General features: G+C 41.4%; 1 long non-coding RNA gene across 1 annotated transcript in view; it reads right to left on the reverse strand.

The window, feature by feature from the left end:
• The window catches only part of LOC135973187 (uncharacterized), a 417975-nt gene that overhangs the window by 261926 nt on the left and 131077 nt on the right, over positions 1–24972 (reverse strand). The window contains exon 3 of the long non-coding RNA XR_010589890.1: positions 6410–6565. This is a non-coding gene — a long non-coding RNA (uncharacterized LOC135973187). The remainder of the gene's footprint in view (positions 1–6409; positions 6566–24972) is intronic.

Below are 24972 nucleotides of genomic sequence, written 5' to 3' on the forward strand. Positions count from 1 at the left end.
TTTACGAGAAGTAATCCATAGACATTTACAGTATTATTAAAAGTGGATTTTATGATGCACTGCTTTTTCCTCTGCGCACATGAAAGTTAAAAGTATAACGAAACTGGCAGGCAAAATGTACATGGATAGGTAAAGTGGTTTCCTTAGAAACAACAAAAGCAGTAACTATAAAGTAGAACATCCTCCCAACTGATGTGACTTTTTAATGGCACCGATAACACAGAGAGCAGATATAAGTAGCTTCTCAGTACACAGCATACAACACAGCTCTTCAGCTAGCTGAATTACTTTCCGTATAAGATCACATAATCGAGACAGAGTGGTTGCCATTAAAAAGGGAGCACCATTACACAGTTACAATATCATTACTATAAGTAAAACATAAAAACTAGCATCTCCGGTACCTATTTGTGCTCATTTCTTCTACGATAAGTAATTCCTCTCCCTCTTTGATGTTTACAGCCTACAAGTTTATGCAAAAATGTGATCACTGCAACAACTCTGCTTCTAACAAAGCCAATCAGAGGCCTGTACAGGCATACAACTTCTGACCTTTTGAATTCTTCAACTTACTAGTCAAGATTTTCAAAAATAAAAGCCTAAATTTAGGCTCTTAGTACTGAATGTCCAACAGCATCTCAACAGGGCTGGAAAAAACAAACAAAACGAACCAATCAAAATAAAAATTTCATGACTAATAAGTAAATGATCTCACATGTAGATGGTCATTATTTCCTTTGGCGAACGCTCATGACAACAATGCCAAGCTGTGCAGGCTCCATGGTTTTGTCAGAGATGGTTCACAGGTTTGTGGAAAATTGAAAATAGGCTTGAAAATTAAGGGATAGAGATTATATTTTGGGATGGAGAACATTGCATTCTGGAAAGTTGACCCACTGTTCCCAGTAACCCCTGCGTGACTTGTTTCTGCCTCACTATGCATTGTCGAATCTACCCAAAAGACTGTGCACTGAATGGTACCTGGTTGCAAACTGGGATACCTACCCATGGTGCACACACTGTGCATTGAGCATGCGCAGTGCCAACGCAAGGAGCCAAGCATGCACATGCACAAGCAATATACTAACTGTGGCGGCTGTATGCCGACATAACTTGTGTCAGCAAAACTTGTAGTGTAGACATGGCCTTAGTATGGAAATAGCTGTGATTAAGCAGAGGTATTTTGAAGTGCTCCAGTGAAAACTGGTTAATATGACAAGTTTTTGAGCCTTTGAAATTGGTGTGCTGAACTGCATACTCAGATATGGAGAATGATGAGTGCTTTCACCCATCCAAAATCTGTTCCTATACAGACATACATCCTGGCATGGCTTATAGTGATTAGAGTGTAACAAATTAAGTTTCATTAAAATTATGTTCAAAACAGAAGTTTGACAGTGTTTATACAATGTATTTTCAGCTTTAAAAGTGCAGGTGTACATAGCAGGAGAAAGAGGAAATACGGAATAAGGTAAGACTAATTTTTCTGCTACTATATTTTGAATAGAGCAGTTTCAAGTCCAGATACTGAGGCAGCCCACACAAGCAGTTTTGCTTTTAGCCTCATTTCCCTTTCCACATCCTTGTTTGGTTGTTGATACTTCCTTTGACCTTTTGTCTCTTCTCTCTCTCTTTCTGCTTTATTTCTTTTTCTCCTGTTCTCTTTTTCCTCCATTTTTGTTTACTCCTTTATTTTAACACCCCTTTTTAATATTTTCTGCCTCCTTTTTTGTTTGTTCCTCTTCATTTCCCCCTTCTTGTTTGGACTCTACAGGGTGAAGCAAAGCAGCCATTTATACACGGGATGGCTGATTACTGAAACGGGAAACTGACTTGGAATCTTGATCAGTTTCCTTCTCCAGCCTTTTATACTCAAACAAGATTCAAACTTTGCCGCTGAAGGAAACTGAGTAGTCACTTTCCCTCTGGATGAAGTTCTTTAAAAATGCAGTTTATGCGCTTAATATAGATGTATAGTCTGTTTCCGACTGCAGAAGTCACTGCTACTCTTTGCCTCTCGCTCACGTTTCCTTCAATACATCATCATAGCAATCGTTTATGCCTACCACTGGTCTCATCTTTTCTGCAATGTTCCAAACATAAAATATTTACTTTTTCCTGGTTTCTTCTTGTTTGCTCAGGACCTGATTTGTTGCCAATCACTACGGATAAATGTATTCTTCCGCAGTATTGGTATATCAAGAGAGACAGGAAAAGATTGAGACTGTGCTTTACTAATATATTCATACTTTTCAGCTGATAATTGTTCCTCCAATCTGAACCACCCTTTGAATACCAAAATAAATTCAGAAGCAGATATGATTAGTTTACATGTTGCTATATAATGATTAATAAACAGGTCATTTCACTCATTTGCAGATAGATCTCTTGCGCAGACACCTTACCGCATAATACACTATTTGCCAAGCCCAAGAGAGCTGTTTGCTGAGCAAGCCCCTCCAAACTTGCTTGAAAAAAATTATCAGTCATCCCTGCTGACTAGCTAGACTCAAGATAAAGTACAAACTAAGAAAAAAAAACATTTATACTTGGAGATTGGGGACCAGATTCATTATTACATTCTGGCTGGTTTATACCACTCCAGCAACTCAGTGCGGCAGTAAAGCCAGTTAAGTTTGGAGGCTTTCTGTCTCCTCGACAGCACAGTACAGCTGGATTATTCCAGTGAATCTGGCTCTTCATTTGTTTCACCTGAGAGTGAAACGTCAGAGGGAGAGATTCCATGAGTCCAGAACACACATAAAATATAAAAGTGTTTAGTCATTAAAGGTGCGCTTGCTATGAAAGTTACTGGAGCTCTAATGATCGAAGAAAGACTGAATGAAGAAAAATTAAGAGTAAATTTAAAGAGAATTTTTCTGCACAATTAATGTAATGGGAGCATGCAATCTAGTCCTGTGTAAATGACACATTGTAAATATTTTCAAACACCGTTATTCCCACCCAAATGTGCATCCACACTCAACATGATTAGTAACTTCCCTCACCTTCAGTGTTCATCCTGTCCCAGGGTAGTCTCAACCCTTCTTTCAGCTGATATGTTGGTCTCTTTTGTAACAAAACCCTACGCACATAAGAACATCAAATCATGCTTGCATCAAAGACGTTCACAAATGCTGCTAAGCAGAAGGTCCTTCTATCAAGTATTCTCATATACAGTTATATCTAACATAGATCTGTGCTCCAGTGTGAATAAACGTATGGACTAAGGACGGCTAAGAAATGGCTAGGTATAGAATGGAAATCTCCTTCTTCCAAAATAAGTAGATTATGATTTAGGGTTGGATTGTGTCACTGCCCCATAAGAAGCACAGGAAAGAAATTGAGGCTCTTTCAGCTACAATTCCCTCCCTTCTCCCCAGCTTGATGCAGGGTGGGGAGTAGTTTGTTGCTTGCATCTACTATCTCTTCCCAATTCTCCTGGTGCTAGCTCAGCTCTGCAGGTGAGTATGTTGAGGAGACACAGCTAAAGTTCCACTCATTTCCCACTAACTTCCTCTGGAGAAGGGACGCACCAATGAAACACCTTTACCTATGGAACGTTAGCCTCAAAGTCCAGGTAGCCTGAGTAGGGTCATAAGGAGAGGTTGTTTACTCTTTACTTACATTCATTGTATTGACGCTTTGACTGCTGTGCTCCCCTTTTACTGTGCAATAGTACATGTATTGCAAGAGGTGCTGAACTTTTGGATGGTGCCCAAAAACATTCTGGCTTTATTACACTGAAATTACTTCTAGGGTGATGAGGAACCTTGTAAGCTAACTTATAACCTTGATAATGGTTCAGATTCCAAGAACATGAATCTCTGCATTGATTCATGCTCTTGGAGTCTGAACCATTATCAAAGTACATGTGCTGAGTCATAAAGTTTCAGTCTACCCTATGTCAACAGCTCTGAAGAAACTTACAGCTTCTGAGCATAGTTATATCAATTCACTACTGTTCAGTTATGCTGAATCACAGCACTGATCTATTTTAGTGCTACACCCCAAGTGGTTTTATTACTTGGAAGAGCTTTTGTAAAAAGGTCAATAACTGGAGGCCTATTTTTAAAACGTGGTCCGCATTCTAAACAGTAAGAACAAGAGACATCCAGGCAGCTTTCACACAGTCTGCATTGCAGCATAACTATAGTCCGAAGCTGAATAGCTAATATTCTTACTTCAAACTTGCTATTGCTATTGCCAAACAGTGCATTAATGCCACTGTGAAAACAAGTGGAAAAGTGTGCACTGAAAGAGAATGTGGATTCCAAAATTTTAAACTGTTTAAATGATTGTATTCACAGATGTCCTTATGGAATTAAACTTCTATGTGATTTAAAAACAATGTTTCTTTCTGAGCAAGTAAGAATAATTTTTTAAAAAGTTATATCACTAGAAGATAAAGAAGCAAACATTTTAATAAACACATAGTGTACTCTGGTAGTAAACGTTATCATAAATACCCATGCGAATTACAGTTGGCATTGTCTCTTCTGCTAGAACCTGTCCCTCTGAGTGTAAGCAGTAAACCTTCTGGGCACCTCAGAAACAAAGAGATTGGCTGACCAGGAACAGGAAACAAATTGAGAAAGTTTTGGGGACCAGGAGAAGCACTACACATTAGCAAGGGTCTGGGAACGTACATAATCAGAAAGGGGAGAAGGAACAAGATCACAGGAAAGGCAGGGGTTGCACAATTTGATTTCTGGATAAAATAGAGCATATGGGGAGAGTGGATCCATCTCTAGGTGGAAAGAAAGGGTGGAAACACAGACCCTAAGGCAATAGGTGGGGATATTACAGAACATCCTTATAGAAGAGGAGTCTAAATATTCTAATACTGTATGTTTTATTTCGTTTTGTTAGATATATATTGTGTACCTAATTTCAGTCTTATGGGATCCATCTTTCAAGTGTCTAACAAATTCAAACAGTTTCACAGAGTATTGAATGTAATTACTTACTCATTGAACAATTTTTTGTATCTTGATGCATATACCCAAGGATGCTATTAAGATTGCAGTTTAAACCTAAGTTTGGAATTGCCTGACTTTGTAAGCACAACATTCTCAAAGTAGAAGGAAGGGGGATTGGTATATAATATTTTTATCTACAGCGTCATGAGGTTGCTTTTAAAATGCATGCCTATCATTTTTGGAAAAAGGACAGCTGTTTGGGTGGTGGCTGGTGGGTGCTGAGCACTCACTATTTTTTTCCCATGGGTGCTGCTGCCCCAGAGCACCCATGGAGTCGGCGCCTATGCCCTCATAGATTTTTGTCAAAACTTCAACAACCACTACCTATCCTTTAAACTCTCTCTGGAACACTCCCTCAACAGCATCAACTTCCTGGACACCACGATCAGCTTCAAAAATGGAACCCTAGGGACAACTATATACACAAGTAACCCACAAATCACCACACCTACCTTCACAGATCCAGTAACCACCCCTGCCACACCAAGGAATCTGTTATCTACAGCCAGGTACTCAGATACCACACTCCGAGGAGGATACACACCTTAACATACTTAAAACCATCTTCACCAAACAAGGACACTCCACTAGAGAAGCAGATTGCATCATGGAACAGACCACTCAAATATCCCAAGAGAACCTACTTCAATACAGAAATAAAACCTCCTCTGACTGCTCTAGTTGTCCAGTCATTCCCACACTGGAATCTATACAGGGTATCATCAAACAATTACAATCCATAGCTGATGGAGACCACACCCTGAAAGATATATTTCCTGAACCCTCTCTTCTCACCTTCAAGCAATTCCCAACCTCTCCAAGCTAATAATCAGAAGCAAGCTCCTCACACATCAAGACATCAACTCAAAGCAGCACCAGACCCTGCCAGAACAACTGATTCAGAACCTGCAGACATATCTCCATTGCTATGATGATCAACACTCCACAACACACCTTTCAAAATCCATGGGTTCTGCACATACCTATCACAACATGTGGTGCACCTCCACCAATGGACTAAATGTCCCAACAACTACTATGTGGGTGAAACAAGACAATCACTACACTCTCAAATGAACTCACAGAAAAATGATAAAAGACAAACACCACATCACCTGTGGGTGAACACTTTTCACAAAGCAATCACTCTGTCTGATCTCTCAGTCCTCATCCTCAAAGGAAACCTGCACAGCACCTTCAAAAGACAGGAGCTTAAATTCATAACTTTGTGAGATACTAAAAATCAGACTGAACAGAGACACTGGATTTATGGATTATTATAACGATATGTAAGTACCTAACCTCCCCAGCCTTCTCCCAGCTCCCACACCGTCCCCCATGACAGGAGAAGTATTAAAAGCCCACTGCCCCTTGAATGATCCCTTGAAATATGTCTTAAGTACTTATGCTTAAACAATCTAACCCACCTTGTATTTAGCTGTGACACTGAGTACATTTCCCAGACCTGAAGAAGGGCTCTGTGTAAACTCAGAAGCTTGTCTCTCTCATCAACAGAAGTTGGTCCAATAAAAGATATTACCTCACCCATCTTGCCTCAGTTCATCTGGAAGTAGATAAGCAGCCTGCAACAAAACACATGAGTCATGATGACAAGGAGTAGGAATGGAACAAGTCATTGCCCAGAAGCAGGTTACAGGTGAGCACAAGAACAGGGCAAAAACCTCTGTTGCTCAGCAAATGCAGCCCCATCTGCTTCACAAAACTTCTACTATGTCTGCAGTGTGGCTTTTTGCTTTGGATATTGGCAGCCAGTGGTGAATACAGAGTGTGAGGGTACGTCTATACTTACCTCCGGGTCCGGTGGTAAGCAATTGATCTTCTGGGATCGATCCCGGAAGTGCTCGCCATTGACGCCGGTACTCCTGCTCAGCGAGAGGAGTACGCGGAGTCGATGGGGGAGCCTGCTTGCCCCATGTGGACCCCCGGGAAGTTCGAACTAAGATAGCTCGACTTCAGCTACGTGAATAACGTAGCTGAAGTTGCGTATCTTAGTTCAAAATGGGGGGTTAGTGTGGACCAGCCCTGAGAGTAATATGCTATTGTGGGTCTACCCCACCTAAAAAGGCACACAACCATTTTCTCCAGTAGCAGGGACATTAGCCCCCTTCAAGTTAGCATAACATAGAAATTGTTGCAGTGGTCCAACCTCGAGGTGGGAAAGACAGAGATAACTGTGGTAAGGTCTGCATCCAGAAATGAATGGTGAAATCCTTTCAGCTAGCCAGAAATGAGCTTACCTCTTTCAAACAAGATCAACCCATGTACCCCCTGCTTCCTACCCAAGTGCTGATGCCCCTGCTGTTCTCACCCAAATTTACAAAGGGTTATTTATCTAGATCAACAGAATCAGAATTCACTGTAATTGACAGTTTTTGCTTTGGAAAGAATAAATGAGTTTCCAGTCCTGGAACGGATGAGTTGTTGCTAGTCAGTGTTACTGTACATGGGCAAAAGAGTGGGAAGAACTGTGCAATGCGATCTAGCACTCTGAACTGATTCTGACCAGGGGGATTAGTCCTTGGCTTTCATGTGTACAAAATTCACACAAATCCTCTGGTCTCCAATTATAAGGAGCAGTGGTGCAAGTGGAAATCATCTCTTGACGGTACGCTACATTCATGGAAGGGACACAAAGGGGGACATGTGACCTCCCCACATGACCCCCCACATGACTCCTCCCCACCCCAACCCCATCCTGGGGCCCCCATGCTCTCCCCATCCCCTCCCCATGATCCACATCCATTCCACATTACCTGGGGGAGAGGAAGGGGTTTGCAGTTCAGGGCTCTTCTGGGAACTGCAGTGGGGAAAGGAGCAGAACCCCCAGCTCCGCCCCTAGCCCTTCCACGCAGCTGTGTCTCCTCTGTCTGTACAGCAGCCCTGCTGGAGGACAGGGCTCGGGGGATGGGGTTGGGGATGGCACAGCAGCCCTGCCGGAGGAGCAGTTCAGGGTTCTTCTGGGAACCACATCAGGGAAAGAAGCAGAATGGCAGCAGCTCCTCTGGCATGGCTGTACCGCTCCCAGCCCTTCCACGGAGCTGCATCTCCTCCATCTGTACGGCAGCTCCGCTGGAAGATGGGGCTAGGGGTGGTACAGCCGCACCGGAGGAGCTGCCAGCATTCTGCTCCTTTCCCTGCTGCGGTTCCCAGCAGAACACTGGTAGCTCTTCTGTACTGCCCCCAGCCCCACTTCCCAAGCCCTGTCCTCTGGCGAGGCTGCTGTACAGATGGAGGAGACACAGCTCCGTGGAAGGGCAGGGGGCAGAGCTGGGAACGGGCTCCTCCTCTGTCTTTCCGGTACGCTGTACTGGCTATAAATATCTTACTGGTATGGCGTACAGACCATACCACCATACTTGCACCACTAATAAGGAGTAATCTAACAAGGAAAAAAACCAACAACCCCACATCTGACTCCCAACCCTAACAGATAAACTCCCAGAAACTGTAGGGTGTAACTTTGAAGAAAAGTAATTTTCAGCCGGCATTCTACAGTGGAGTAAGAGTCTTATTATATTTGTAATTGACAAATCTAAAGGTCAATGTTTTATTCAAATGCCATAATATACAATCTAATCAAATAGGAAAAGTCATGCTAAAGAAGGCTAATGGCATATGTACCAATATTTTAACAAGAGCACACAGCATACAAAGTTAAGGCAAAACAATTTAGAATAATATACAGCAACTAGAAAAATGGGTTTGAGAATTGATTTAAAATTATATAGTTACATTATTTTTGGGGGCAATCTCATTTTGTCAGCTTTTTAAAAAAATGAAAGTAACATTTATCATTTTAAATGAGAAAATTAGCATCAGCTGTACAGAAAGCATATTAAGAAAGAGGAATCATTATGGTTAGCATGGCGTGATTCATTGAAATGTGGTGAGTAGGAGGTACTACGTAGTAACCTGAATTGTACTGAAGTTAAAGTACATTTTGTATCCTTTTCAGTCTCTCTCTCCAGGGACTTCTGAGCCAATCCTCCCTGCTATACAGATGAATAGGAGTTTGGGCTGTTTTTCTGAACCAATTCGATATAATTATTAAAAATGTACAAGCTGTTTCACAAACAGTGGGATGGAAATTGGCTGAAGGAACATAAGCTAAGTAACAAGCATTCAGACAAACCTTTCTGCTTTAACAAAAATGATTGCCTGTTGGAATTTGCACCATTATTATAGTAAGAACATCTTCCACATATCAGCCAATAATACAACCTAAAGAAACCTTCCCTGTAGTTTTTGGCCCCGGATCCACAAAACTCAGCCACATGACACCACTGAATATACATGCTGAAAAGACCACCAATCTCAAAGCTCTGTGGCCTGATTCCTCACTCCAGTTATCCTGATTTTATGCTAGTGTAAATCCATTAGACATAAAGAGAATCAAGCCCCAGGAATACAAACTGCTGCTAACATAAGTAATTAGACCCCTGTCTGAGCTAGTGAACAGAAAAAGGGTATTATGATATTGCACAGTAGGTAAAATAAATTAGAGGATAACAGCCATTGTATTGGAGTACATGAAGAAATGAATAGCTTCTGTAGTTAATTAACCCCTGCAACAGTTATCCTCAGAAAACTGTACAAAAACACAATACTGGAACTAACAAGGATTAACTAAAATTGGTTAATGACTCTCTGACCACATGAAATTACTCCAACTTCAGACCCATCCTTCTTCCTCAAGAGCAGAATGTCAGATTCTGAAAAATGATGTTTGAAAACATCCATTTGAATTCTGAAGAGCTGTACACTTCCAAAGATATTTGTACCCATTTTAAGTACACCAGAAAATTTGTGCAAACAGGTTTTTGCTTGTATAGTTATTTAAGGAATGACTATTGTTTGTACAAAGACATATCCAGGTGTGACAGGAGCATCTGCCATTCATTATTTGCTAATTTCCTGTTTAAAACGTTTTTGGTTATCTAGTCAGCAACAGGAGCCATAGAAGTTGTTATAAATCACATACCACAAACAACAAATAGATGAAGTCAGCAACTAGTGAATAAACCGTAGTTTGACATTTGTTCCCAGGAACTGAATAACTAGGCAAACAGACTGATTTCTATGAATCTTTTTGTAAATAAGAGAAAGAACTATATTCACAACAAACAATGCAACCAGCTCTACTCACAAGAATCCATCCTAGCACTAGTTTCTTCCTACTATTCTTACATGTAATGCCTTCCTAGTGACTTCTATATTGCCTGAAATACTCTCCAAATCCCTAGATATGTCCTCCCATCTGACTTACTTCCAAATTGCCAGGACTGACTTGACTGTCTGGTTGGGAGGCAGGTCAACTCAGAGTGAATGTCTAGGGGTCTTAAGAAAGCAAAGAAACAGGGTCATTTAGAAGTTATTTTAGACAAAGGTCTCAATTTGACTTGCCTCCAAGAGCCCTGAACCTTTCCCTGATTCTCTGGCTAGCCTCGCTGATAGCTCCACCCCCTCAAAACATCTGAGTTCTCAAGGGCCAACCACCAGCTGGTGCATTTCAAAACCTCTGAAGAGTCATTTGCTGAGACAGTTCATTAAGGCCATGCACTGTATTCCTATGTACAGGAAGGGGGGGGGGGAAAGGAGACCGGCATAAAACCATATAACCTATATAAAATAAATGTTTTTTGTCCTTGTGGAGGAAAGAACTGTGCTATGCTTCATTAGGATATCTAGTGACCTAACATGCAGAGCACAACTGGGCAAAGATGCGAATGGAGAGAGGTTATAAAGTGACTCATTTTGGGGGAAATCTTTAAAGTGATGAATAGTTTCAAGGATCAGCCTATGTTCAAGAGGAATCAGGTGACAGGACACAGTATCAAAGTTTAAAAAGAATTCCCTTGGAGTGAAAGCTCATCTAGGCAGAAACCATTATTTTTTCTACATATTTGTACAACATTTACCATAATATACCCTTGTTGTAGTTTTTGGGTGCTACTATTATGCATACATACATACATGTATATACATATACATACACACACGTACATACATATACATATACACACATATACACATATACATACATATAGACACACACACACAACCCAAATATAATACATATAATATATATGAATGAAATAAAATAGTAAGGCATGTGTCTATGCCATGCCAAGAATCCTAGGACATTGTGATATCTGAGGTAACTCAACCAATTATCACCCTTACTGTACAGCTAATTTGCATGCAACAGTTTCATTGGCAGTATGAGGGAGACTGCACAAATAGTGGATTATTAGCCCAACTGCCACAGTTCTTCAAGATTACCAACGTAACACACAGTACACAGTAATCCCAAATATACAGTCTCCCACAGCAGTACACACCCCTCAGTCAGCACCTACACCATACACCCACGCACACACACACAAATTTACCATGAAACTATACACTTGAGCAGCAAAGCTACGGGTCGCCACTAGTGTTAAATAATAAAAAACAATAGTAATAACAACGGTAGTGAGACAAGAATGCTTGATTTTTCTGAGGTGTCACTAGCTATTTTTTTTTCTTATTTCACCATAACATAGTAATGGATAAATCTCTATAAATCACAATAAAACTTTGAGCAATTATATATTTATTAATTCCAATGTTTTTAGAGGGGCTATCAGAGAGCTGAATATTCACCACTTTATATCTCCATTCCCCACTGTCATTCGGTCTGAAGACTCCTGAATGGTTCTTCTTTCTGTTGCTATCGTAAAAGCTCATCAGACAGTGTATCAGTCAGTTTTTGTGGCTCCAAACAAACAATCTAGCATCATATCCAATGAAAGGTAATTAGAGTAAAAAGGGTCTTCATTAGTTTAGGCTTCAAGAAAGATAAACACCACCAAAATGTGCCCCCAAGGCATTGTCCAGTTCAGTGAGTCTCTTGATCTATGAACATCCTGGGAATAGTCTGTCTGGCACAGTAATAAATAAACTGGGCATATCTTGATTGAGGAAGACATTCCGACTAGTTCCATCCAACATGAAACTGTCTTTGGCTGCTGATGCAGGTAGAGTATGGTCCCTTGCTCTCAGAGAAAGATGTTGAAAAGAAAAACCTTAGCCCTTCATGCAAGAGTGAAACAAACAGAAAAATGCACTTTTATGGCAAGAGCTAATTAGATGTACTTAGGCTTTCCTTCAGTTATTTCCTATGTAGTCCCAGTGGACACCCCTCCCCCACCCCCATTGCGATTCTTAGACTTCAGGGCCTATCAGTTTCAGACTTCCTCCTAGCAACATGGGTAGATAGTAGATATAACCAGGAAATGGAATTTCATTTGTACGAAGTACTTCGAGTTTCCTACAAAAAAGTCATATTGAATAAGGAGGTAAAATCAAGTATCAGAGGGGTAGCCATGTTAGTCTGGATCTATAAAAAGCAACAGAGGGTCCTGTGGCACCTTTAAGACTAACAGATGTATGGGAGCATAAGCTTTCGTGGGTGAATGCCCACTTCGTCGGATGCATTCACCCACGGAAGCTTATGCTCCAATACATCTGTTAGTCTTAAAGGTGCCACAGGACTCTCTGTAGTTTTTGAGGTAAAATCAAAAATTTATCTTTTCCACAGAACTGAAATTTCTCAATATTTCATTGCAAAAACACCAAAGGAAATTTGCTTCTCTGGATCCCTTGCTGCCTGCCTATTAGGCTGCAGTGGAGCAAAGTATACCAGGAAGCCCAGGGTCCATAGCAACTTATCTTGTTGGGTGGAGCCAGGGAGACTGAAGCCTTCCCAGGAGACTGCCTAGGGCAGTGGTTCTCAACCAGGGGTAGGAGTACCCCTGGGGATACTCAGAGGTCTTCCAGGGGGTACGTCAACTCTAGATATTTGCCTAGTTTTACAATGGGCCACATAAAAAGCACTAACGAAGTCAGTACAAACTAAAATTTCTTACAGACAATGGCTTGTTTATACTGCTCTATATACTATATACTGAAATTGAGTACAATATTTATATTCCAATTGATTTATTTTATAATTATATGATAAAAATGAGAAAATGAGCAATTTTTCAGTAATGGTGTGCTGTGACACTTTTGTATTTTATGTCTGATTTTGTAAGCAACTAGTTTTTATGTGAGATTAAACTTGGGGTACACAACACAAATCAGATTCCTGAAAGGGGTACAGTTTCTTGGAAAGGTTCAGAGCTACTGCCACAGTGGACTGCCAAAGTGCTTGATATCCATGGAGCTGGGAAAGATTTTCCAGTAGAAAACTGAAATTTTCCTTCCCACTAGAATCTTGCCTTTGTTAAATCTGTCTCTACCTTTTATTTTCTGTTCCTATTTATTCATATCTGCTAGGTCATCCCTCTAGTACGGGGAGCTTGGGAAATCTGTGTTGGTAGGGCTTGAGTGTTGTAGCAATATATGGGGAATAAACAAGAAGAATGAAAATACTAGTCCATAAACTAAATTCTGACACAATTGGCATCATAGAGAATTGATTGGGTAACTCTCATGGCTGGAATACTGGTATAGAGGGGTATATCTTGTTCAGAAAGGACAGGTAGGGGAGAAGGTGTTGCATTATACATCAAGAATATACACACTTGTTCTGAGGTCCAGAAGGAGATGAGAGACAGACCAGCTGAAAGGCTTTGAGTGAAGTTAAAAGGAGGAAAAAAACTAGGGGTGATGCCATGGTAGGGGTCTACTGTAGGCCACCAAATCAAGTGGAGGAGGCTTTGGATGGGACAATTCTGGCACAAATGACAGAAATATCCAAAACACAAGACCTGGTAGTATTGAGGATTTGAACTATCCAAACATTTGTTGGAAAAGTAATATGACAACACAAATTCTTGGAATATATTGAGGGCAACTTTTTGTTTTAGAAGGTGGAAGAAGGGACCAGGGGGCAGCCATGTTAGACTTGATTCTGACTAACTGGGAGGAATTGATTGTGAATCTGAAGGTTCAAGGCATTTTGGATGACACTGATCATGAAATGAGAGATTTCATGATTGTAAGGAAAGGAAGGAGTGAGAGAAGCAGAATAAGGATAACTTCAAAAAAGCAGACTTTAATATCTCAGAGATCTAGTGGCTAAGGTTCCATAGGAAGATAAAGGTGTTCAGGAGAGCTGGCAGGTTCTCAAAGAGACAATTTTAAAGGTGCACCAGCAAACTACATCAATGCAAAGGAAAGATTAGAAGAATAGCAAGAGCCAATATGGCTCCATCAATAGCTCTTTAATTACTTGAAAAAGAAAAAGGAATCCTATAAAAAATAGAAAATTGGGCAAATGGCTGAAGATGAGTACAAATGAATAGCATATCCATTTAGGGAGGCTCTTTACATACGTTAAGGGCAAGATAAAGACACAGAAAAGTACAGGTCCTCTACTCAGCAGGGAAGGAGAGTTAATAATGGACATCAAGAAGGCTGAGATGTTTAATGCCTACTTTGCTTTAGTTTTCACTTCAATTATGACCAGATACTTAAAATAATTAATATTAACAAGGGGAGAGGAATGCAAGCCAACATAGGGAAAGAACATAAGTTAAAATATTTGAATACGTTGAATATATTTAAGTCAGTAGGGCCTGATTAAATGCACCCTATGATGCAAAAGGAACTAGCTGAAATGATCTTGAAACCATTAGCAATTATCTTTGATCATGGAGGATGGGAGAGGTCCTAGAGAACTGCAGAAGGGCAAAGAGTACCTATCTTCAAAATGGGGAACAAAGAGGACCAGGGGAATTACAGGCCAGTCAGCCTAATTTCAATACCTGGAAAGACACTGGACTAAATTATTAAACAATCAATTTCTAAGCAGCTGGGGCATAGTAGGGTTATAAGTGATAGCCAGCATGAATATCTTAAGAACAAATCATAACAAAACAACCTAATTTCTTTCCTTGACAGGATTATTGGCCTAGTGACAAGGAAGGAAGCAGTAGACTTGATTTTAATAAGGCTTTATACACAGTCCTACATGATATTCTCATAAGTAAACCAGGCAGACGTGTTCTAGATTAAATTACTATAAAGTGATTGCAAATCTGGTTGAAAGACTGTACTCAAAGTTATCAATGGTTCACTGTTGAAGAGGAAAAGTCTATCTAGTGAGCTCCCAGAGGGGTCTGTCCTGTCAATAATGACTTGGATAATGGAGGAGAGACTGCTTATAAATTTTGTGGGTGACACCAAGCTGGTAGTCAGCATTGCAAGCTTGGTGGAGAACAGAATTAGAATTCAAAATTACCTTGACAAATTGGAGAATTCGTCTGAAATCAGTAGGATGAAATTCAATATAGGCAAGTGCAAAGTACTACGCTTAGGAAGGAAAAAATCAACTGCACAAATATAAAATGGTGAATAACTGGCTAGGTAGAAGTATTGCTGAAAAGGTCTTGGAGGTCATAGTGGATCTCAAATGTTATGAGTCAGCAATGTGATGCACTTGCTAAAAAGACAGTTGGCGCTGCGATCGGCCGAACCTGCGGACACTGCAGGTGAACAAACCGTCCCAGTCTGCCAGCGGATTTCCCTGACGGGCTGCGTGCCAAAGATTGCCGATCCCTGATCTAGGCGTCCAGGGTCCATGGTACTGGGTCAACCAACCATGCAGACTATCCCAGAACTATACAAATTCAGACTGGAAATAAGGCATACATTTTTAGCAGTGAGTATAGTTAACCAGTGGAAAAAATTTACCAAGGGTCATGGTGGATTCTCCATCACTGGCAGGGCCGGCTCCAGGGTTTTTGCTGCCCCAAGTAGCAAAAAAAAAAAAAAAAAAAAAAGCCGCGATCAGCTCTACCGCTGCCGCTTCAGCCTTCGGTGGCAATTCGGCAGCTGGTCCTTCACTCCGAGAGGGAGTGAGGGACCCGCTGCTGAATTGCCGCCGAAGAGCCGGACGTGCCGCCCCTCTCCGTTGGCCGCCCCAAGCACTTGCTTGCTGGGCTGGTGCCTGGAGCCGGCCCTGATCACTGGCAGTTTTTAAATCAAACTTGGATGTTTTTATAACAGATATGCTGTAAGAATTATTTTGGGGAAGTTCTACTTTCTGTGTTTTATGGGAAATCAGACTAGATTACCACACTGGTTCCTTCCAGCCTTGGAATCCATGAATCTATGGAACCAGGAAGCCCAGGGCTTTCAGGATCAGTAGCCCTATGGCAGCCATCCAGGGTGAATGGCCTAAGGACTCTATTCCCTTTTGCGGAGATTTTTGATTTTTTTTTTAAATTTTTGTTCCTAATTGGAAATATCAAAATCCCCTGTGAAATGAAATTATGCCAGATGGCGGGTGCTGTTACAAGTCCTCGGTGGTTATGTTACTTTCACAATATTCTCTAGGCCAGGTCTGGATACGAAACCTGCATGCCCTTCATGATGCTGCCGCAGGTCACTACTAGCAGCTCCAGTATATGTAAGCAGAGCTGTTAGCAACACCTATGATTAAAGTTGCCCAATGCTTTCCATTATAAGACACTATTGTAGATGCTTGTAACTTTGCCAAGCTTCAACGGTTTGGGCAGAAGTTTTCCTTGCCAAAAATCTGCCTCAAACTGTGTGGGGGTGAGGTTTTTTTGTTTGTTTGTTTGTTTGTTTGTTTTATTTAAGCTTCAGCAATAATGATTCAGTCATTTCTGAGAATGAGGTTAGGAGAAAATATCCGTCTTCCCATGTTAGAACTTCTCAATGAAATAAAAAAATTACAACTAACTAGCTCTAATGCCTCTATTGTTTTATTTTTATTCTTATTAGATCAGACAATCAGAAGCAGAGGAGGGCTGGTTATGACCAGTCCTTTTTCCAAAGTCAATGCTTTTTAAGCGCATATCACATTCAAGATAACAACCCCATGATATCTCAGACTGATGTGTAACATGCATTACTGTAGCATATGTAACTAGGCAAAATAAGAAGAAAAAACCCCAAACCTCCAAAGGTAGCTGCAGGAATCTTTCTGATGACTTTCAGTTACTAATAATGTCTTGGTGTTGTACACCATTCTTGTACAGCTCTGGCATGCTGGCTCATTACTTAATTGTTAAATAAACAGATATATTAAATAATCATGGTGGATTGTTCCAAGCTGCCAATTCTTGCTCTGGGAGCATATGCTAGGCAATTAATAATGATTATTTAATACAAGGATCTATTTCAAGCAGTCTAGCTGAATTTGTATAGGGTATGAAACACATTCAAGTTTTCAAGGACTTCCAATTCCGTAACATGGGAAGAAAAAATGTGCAGAGAAGCTGGCATTTGAAGGGTGCCCATCCTCTATGAAAAGGAGAAAATGGGGGACAAGCCTAGTGAGCACAGGGAGATTTGTCCAGTTTTGTGAGATAACAAACCTTCTCCCTGTTATCATAGAATCCCTAAGAGGCTGCATTAATGCAGTCAGAAAACACAAACAGATAATCAAATGACAATAAAATGGCAGGGTGGATAAATCTGGTTCTACAGGGAGTCTTTATTCAGAGGGGCTGAGCTGCTGTGTTATGACGCAGTTCTGCAGGCTGCAGCGAGACTGGCATTTGGTACAGCAAGAACAATAGACTGACTACAGATGGGCACTTCCTCCCTAAGAACACTCCTTACAATTCAAATGGAGAAATACTCAGACATATGCTGAAATCACCATGGCAACCACTTACTTCAGTGTGACATCAAACTCAGATCAGAACTCCAGAGGCGTCTAGTACATGCTGTTTCTTTCTTTGAATTCATAATATTGATTTAAAAGGCAGGATCCGTTAACCATTTCTTCTCTTAATTTGGGATAAATGCTCTCTGTAGAGCCTGTGTTATTTCTGTGATTAGAAAACAGGAAGTGCAGACTGGAGTTAAATAATTCATGCTGTTCTGCTGTTCATTCTGTTCTTAGAGCAAGGTTATTTCTAGCTAGCTACTGTAATTTCAGCACACCAGCAATAGGATTATACAATATCTAAGAGCCCTCTCATATGCTCAGATAATTAAAAAAAAAAAACACAACTGTCTTAGTTCTTCCAAGCAAAGACAATCAGTTACAAGCCCGACAAGTGACTGACTAATAACACTTTGCATGGGCACACATGAAATTCACAGGTTTCTGGCTTAGACTGGCAGCACTGGGAGCGGAGCCCATTCGGGGCTGGATTCTCCTTTATATCAAGGACCATTTACATCATGTTCCAGTGATGAAAAGGAATGTTATTGTAAAGAAGAATCAGGCCCTCAGGCTCTGCTAGTGAGGGTATTACTCAAGTTGCTTAACAACAACACCCCTTCAGTCAATTAAGTGGTATGGGCGGACTCAAGAGGGATTTCTACTTAATCCTCCAAAGCTGATCTTCCAAGTTGATGGTAGTGATATGGTGTATGAAGCAAGTACTGGGCTGGCAATGGGCATGCCTGCCCCACAGCGCCCCCATCTGGCTAAGAGTGAGAGAGGGCACTGCTGAGCCCATTTGCCCTGTACTCAGGGCCCCTTAAAAAGTCCATGCAGGCCAGATATTCAGAACATTCCTTCTTCTGGGGTTCAATTTATTAAGTCCTGCACAAAATCTTTCAAAAGAAAACAAACTTACAAAGTCTTTATTCTAGTATTAGCTGGGCACAGCCACTCTTCCTTGAGGGTCTATCCTTTCTTTAAAGTTCATTTCATTCACCCCAGTCCCAAGTTAGGCACAGCCCCTTTTCCTAGAAGGATTGTCCTCCTGTTCCCTCAATATCTCTTTGCCTGGAATTTGGCCTTCTCCCTGCTGCTGGGAAAGGAACAGATCTTCCCCATGCTGATTCAGAGGCCTACAGGAGCCTTCTTATTCCCTGCAGTCTCTGCAGATATCTACCAACAACCATGCGCCACTCTCTCCCCTTTATGGGTATGTCTACACAGGGATTAAAAAAAAAATACCACTGCTGGCCCAGGTCAGCTTACTCAGGTGTGGGGATAAAAATTGCTGTACAGACATTTGGGCTCGGACTGGAGCCTGGGCTCTGAGACCCTCCCCTGTCATGTGGTTCCAAAGCCCGAGTTTGGCCCGAGTTTGGACATCTACACTGCAGTTTTATAGCCCTATGGCCTGAGCCCTGTGATCCCAAGTCAGCTGACATGGGCCAGCCGCAGCGGTGCAGGCATTCCTTAAGACCTCAGCCCCAGTTCAAACCTACTATTGTGTTTTTAATTTATAAGGTGAGGGGGGTCACACTCAGAGGCTTGCTGGGTGAAAGGGTCACCAAAACAAAAGTTTGAGAACCACTACTTTGAAAAAAAATTTTAATGAGACAACTAAGATCAGGTTTTGATTAAAACCCAGTTGCAACCTTAATTATGGAGAAGCTGCTGTTTCTCCGTACTTCAGTGCAATAAGAAACCCTCCCCAAATTAATAGATTGTTAAAATTAGGATTTAAGTATATTAACACAATAAAATTCTGAAGTGTTCATGCTCTTTGCAACACATTCTCTGGGCCTTTGTCCCCACCCTTTGTGAATCACTCTTAATTTAGCCACTTGGTGCACATGGATGAGACCGGAACAGCCTCATGGAGAGAAGCAGGATTTTCAGGTTTAATTATTTTGGAATTTGCATTAAAATAGGAGAAATAATGTACTCATAATTTGGGAGTGGGGGAGGGGAATTAACATCTTAATTTTTAAATTAAAATTAGAGGGTTTTAGGTGTTTATGTACAATTTAATATGATTTATTAAAAAATTACTCAAAAGAGACAACATGCAGCATCAGTTTCATCAGTGACCATTCTGTCATGGTACTGTATTCAAGATCTTTTATTATTTATACTGCAATAGACCATAGGATACCCAATCATGGACCAGACCCCATTGTGCTAGGGAGTGTACAAACACAGAAGAAGATGGTCCCTGCCCCAAAGAGCTTACAGTAAAAGTGTGAAACCAGAAAACAGACATATGGGGGAGTACAAAGAACCAATGAGACAATATTGATCAGTATGATAGATGGTGGTCACAGCACACCTACTGCCCAACTGCTGTCAAGTATTTTGTAGGTACAATGGCAATGGAGTGTCTAAGGAGGGATTTGAAGAGAGACAATGAAGTAGCTTGTGGATATTTATCAGGAGCACCTCTCAAGGGTGAAACAGCATAAAAGAAAGCACTACGGTACTTGTTTCAAAATACAAGAATATTTACACAATACCACACAAGAGGGTGGGGATGTGGAGACTCTGAGGGCTTCCTACTGGAAGCAAAAGGAGGCGTTCAATAGATTTCTATACAGTAGTGCACTTTAGAGCAGCCTGACAGCTGCTCTCAGCCATGTTGTAGCCAGCCCTGAGAATCAGGAATGCACACACTCACCCAGCAGAGTTCTGGATCAGGAGAGAATTGACTGCACTGTCCCTATTTCCATGGAATCATATGGGATTGTTACTGCACCTGAATTTCATGCAATTACTGCATGAACTGTTTATATACCTCAGATTAATAACATATTTTTTTAAAATAATAGCATAATAGTACGCATCATTGCCTAGCATTATGTGATCATATAATGAAAGACGTTACACCTACATAAGTACAAGAGGACATCTCATCATCAATTGTTCTAAGTGTATAATACAGATATGAAAGCTATAAAACTGCGCAAATGACATAAAACATCCTAACAAAGCTGGATTTTTTCACTGGTCTACCTTCAGCATCTCTAAGTAGCTTATCAACAGGGTATCTAAACACCATCGTGACGTTACACATCAGGACCTTACAAACAGAATTAAGCTGACGTGAGAGGGGAAAGGTTCTGACACAGCAGCATTTTTTCTTAAGTGTTTTCTACAGTGATGTTACATTATAGAAGTTTGGCATTCTATGCACTTGCCAGGGTGCAGGTGTTTTGGATATATGCTTTCCCTCTCATCTCTAGCTAAAGTGGCTTCATATTACATATAGGCTTCTGCACATACAATAACTCGTACACAGTATGAGTCATATTACATCAGATATGTCACAAAATATAGGACTGAAAGGCCAAAGAAATATATTGAAATTATGACTGCATCTTTATGAATTTTTCATCAAGTAATGCATTCAAATTGTGTTATGCAAATGGGTTGTCATCTCTCTTCCCTGACCCCTTGTGAGTGTTCAGTATTTGAGGTGAGGGAGTTTGGGTGGGAGCGGGGGAGGAAGACAAGAGGTTTTATGTCCAAATACAGCATGTAACATTGGACATGCAACATTAGGCAATTATTTTACTGCATTGTGAAGCTCTCTTATCCAAAAGGTTTTTTGACTCAAAACATGCTTTGTTACTTTAAAAGCAGAACTTGTGCAATTCAGCTTGAACTCCATATTGACAAGACTGAATAGCAGACAGGTATCATGCCCACCTCCTCATTCAACACCAGATAAGATTCTATAAGTGTTTGTCCAACTTCTGCAATACAAGTATCAGAGGAATAGCCGTGTTAGTCTGAATCTATAAAAAGCAACAGAGGGTCCTGTGGCACCTTTAAGGCTAACAGAAGTATTGGGAGCATAAGCTTTCGTGGGTAAGAACCTCACTTCTTCAGCTTATGCTCCCAATACTTCTGTTAGTCTTAAAGGTGCCACAGGACCCTCTGTTGCTTTTTACAGATTCAGACTAACACGGCTACCCCTCTGATACTTGACACCATGCAAGGCACTGCATTTAGCCGTATGGAATGGAAATCTATCAACCTCATGAAGAAACTTGCACAAATACAGACAGATATCATCTTCCTTTCCAAATGCAAACGGATGGACATCATACCAAATGGACTGAAGGTGAAAAATCCATTGCTATCTACATACTGCACAGACCACAGTGAGAGATTATGCCATACACTATCAAAGAAACTGAGGAACCACCTGATCAGCGTCCTATACAGCAAACAGAAAAACAACAAGAAAGAGCTCTCCAACCTGGAGACTTTCATAAATAACCAACCCTCCACACAAATGGACTTTACTAAAAAAAGACAGGAGATCTACATTACACACTTCACCTCTCTACAAAGGGAAAAGGACCGTAAGCTGTCTAAAATCCTACCTGCCACATGGGGCCACAACAGGGGTACCCCTAACTCACCCAGCAATACCGTCAATTTATCCAGCTACACACTCAACCCAGCAGAAGAGTCTGTCCTATCTCGGGGACTCTCTTTTTGCCCCTGCACCCCCACGAACATGATACAGTTGTGTGGTGATCTGGAAGCCTACTTTCGCTGCCTCCGACTCAAAGAATACTTTCATGATAACACTGAACAGCGCACTGATACACAGATACCCTCCCACCAACAACACAGGAAGAAGAACTCCACATGGACTCCTCCTGAGGGTCGAAATGACAGTCTGGACCTATACATAGAATGCTTCCGCCGATGTGCACAGGCAGAAATTGCCGAAAAACAACATCACTTGCCTCATAACCTAAGTCGTGCAGAACGCAATGCCATCCACAGCCTCAGAAACCACCCTGACATTATCATCAAAGAGGCTGATAAAGGAGGTACTGTTGTCATCATGAACAGGTCTGACTACCAGAAGGAGGCTGCCAGACAACTCTCCAATACTAAATTCTACAGACCACTTTCCTCAGATCCCACTGAGGAATACACTAGGAAACTGCACCATCTACTCAGGCCACGCTGAAAAAGTGAGGTTCTTACCCACGAAAGCTTATGCTCCCAATACTTCTCTTAGTCTTAAAGGTGCCACAGGACCCTCTGTTGCTTTCTGCAATGCAGAAACCCATGTAAAGCCACAAAAGAGATTTTACAGCCTGTGAGAACTTAAGAAGTGTAGCTACCAAACATATTGCTTTAATCCAGCACTGAATGAGAAGATACATCAGAAGAGCTTCCTGGATGCAGATACTTCATTTCTGGACCATTTATAAAATGCTTACAGGTACTAGAGTACAATGTGAAAAAACTCAGTGTGATAGAAAGCCTCTGCAGGATGGACAAATAAAGGTCCTGAAGACTGGGACTGAGGTGCATTGGCCAAATGTTGAAGGGATGCTTTTACACATCTTGCCCATGCTATTGGCAAACTTTTGACAGGATGCTTTGTGTGGCGATGACAGAGGAAAGGAAACAGAACGCCAGGTCTGTGGTAGCCAGAAAGCCTTAAAAGCCTCAAGCCGAAAAACCTCCCAGGAAAACTTTCCTGGGGTTTTTATTCTTTCTACCTCTCTGCTTACAACACTTCTAACTGGTTACATTCTTGCGCATAGGGAAAGCATACAGTGTACAACAACATGAGATAGCAAACCCATATCTTGTGCACGTGAAAGCCAGCTGCGAGGGAGACAAGCAGGCCAGCCAAGAAGTTTCCCAAATCACAGACGCTGGGGTGAAGGCCACTCCTGCCTTGTAGCCATGGAAACAGTGTGCCGTAACCATGGGCTGGCAATTTGGGAGCTATGCATTCCTACAGCTTTGCAAAAAGTACACATCAGAAAACCTATGAACAGAGTGTGAATGAAGTAGATTTCTGCCCTGATTCTGGCTCATCCTAAAATCCACATTGCATTCCCTATGCAACAGGAGCCATGAAGGAGCATCCCAGATGGAGGGTATGTCTATACTACCACAGAAAGTTGACCTACACTACGCAACTCCAGCTACGTGAATAACGTAACTGGAGTCGACGTACCTTAGGTCGAGTTACCGTAGGGTCTACACTGCAGGGGGTTGACGGGAGAAAGTCTCCCGTTGACTTACCTTACTCTTCTCTTCGGGGATACAGGGGTCAACTGGAGAGCGATCTGCTGTTGATTTGGCTGGTCTTCACTAGACCCGCTAAATCAAACACCGGTGGATCGATCTCAGAGCATCATCCTGGCTGTAGTGTAGATCTGCCCTAAGAGACAATAGCCCAGTGGGGGATGAGGAAGAGGATGATGCAGCAGGATTAATCCTTCTCTAGGCAGAAATAATCTGCGAGTGAGACAACTACAGAATATAGGTGCATGTTAACACTGCCATGTCAGCATATACGTGCAGTCATTTTGAAGCCATTTTGTGGCGAACCAGAATTTGGACCGAATACTCCCTAAAACAAGAGGTGTCAGTCCTTCACCAACAGGTGTACTAAATTCACTCTCACAAAGTTAAAAAAAAAAACACCAAAAAACCCACAAAGCCCTCAGTTGCCTCAAAAATATTAACACTCATCTGATTGCTCAGACTATTCTCAAATATGTTCACATTTAGTGCTGTGCATACGAATTCTAGTACTAAAATAAAAAATCCCTGGGCTAAAAATACTCTGACTTGTGCTCCCTGACATGATAAAAGCATAGCTCCACCCTAAGCTGAAACAATAGGCTGTCCATGGAACCTTTTCTTTTCATGCAGGTTTTCTTTACTCATTGTTTTGTTCCCTGAATACAACGTTTCTAAGTGGCAGCAAGAACAGTAAAGGGTTTCTGATGGATGTGGGGGGGTGGGGGAGAAGGTTTGCACGTAATTTTTATATATATAAACATCAGTTGAATGCCTGCAATCTCTTTTGAAGGATAAAACGAAGTCTCTTGCTCTTCGCACAAATGAAGTGCTAGAAAATTGCCATTCATTGTGTCATGCTTGTAGTCACAGTACGTGCCTGCTTGCCCACTCTTCTCTGACTCACTCCCTCACTGCCTTTAGTCAGACAGTTGTCACTGAGCAGGAACTTCCTCTGCTGCAAAAAAGAGCAGCTTTCTTATAAATGAATGATGGCCTGGGCCCTCAGATAATACCTCTCCCCTTTAACGTTATAATAAATCCTATTTACTCAAGGGAATAAAAACAATTTATTAGATAGGAGATCCCACCTAATGTACTATGATCATGTAGGCATGGACGGTACATAATATACCTTATAGATCCTGCTTGCGTACATGCATCAACACACCTCCGGATGGGGTGTTCCAGAAAATCCTACAGCAATGCCACCTGAATGTTAAGCAGGCAGACCGTCTCTGGAGAGTCTGCCCTTCGAAGCTGGGT

The sequence above is a fragment of the Chrysemys picta genome, chromosome 1 (assembly GCF_011386835.1).
Source record: "Chrysemys picta bellii isolate R12L10 chromosome 1, ASM1138683v2, whole genome shotgun sequence".
In the NCBI taxonomy this organism is placed as follows: domain Eukaryota; kingdom Metazoa; phylum Chordata; order Testudines; family Emydidae; genus Chrysemys; species Chrysemys picta.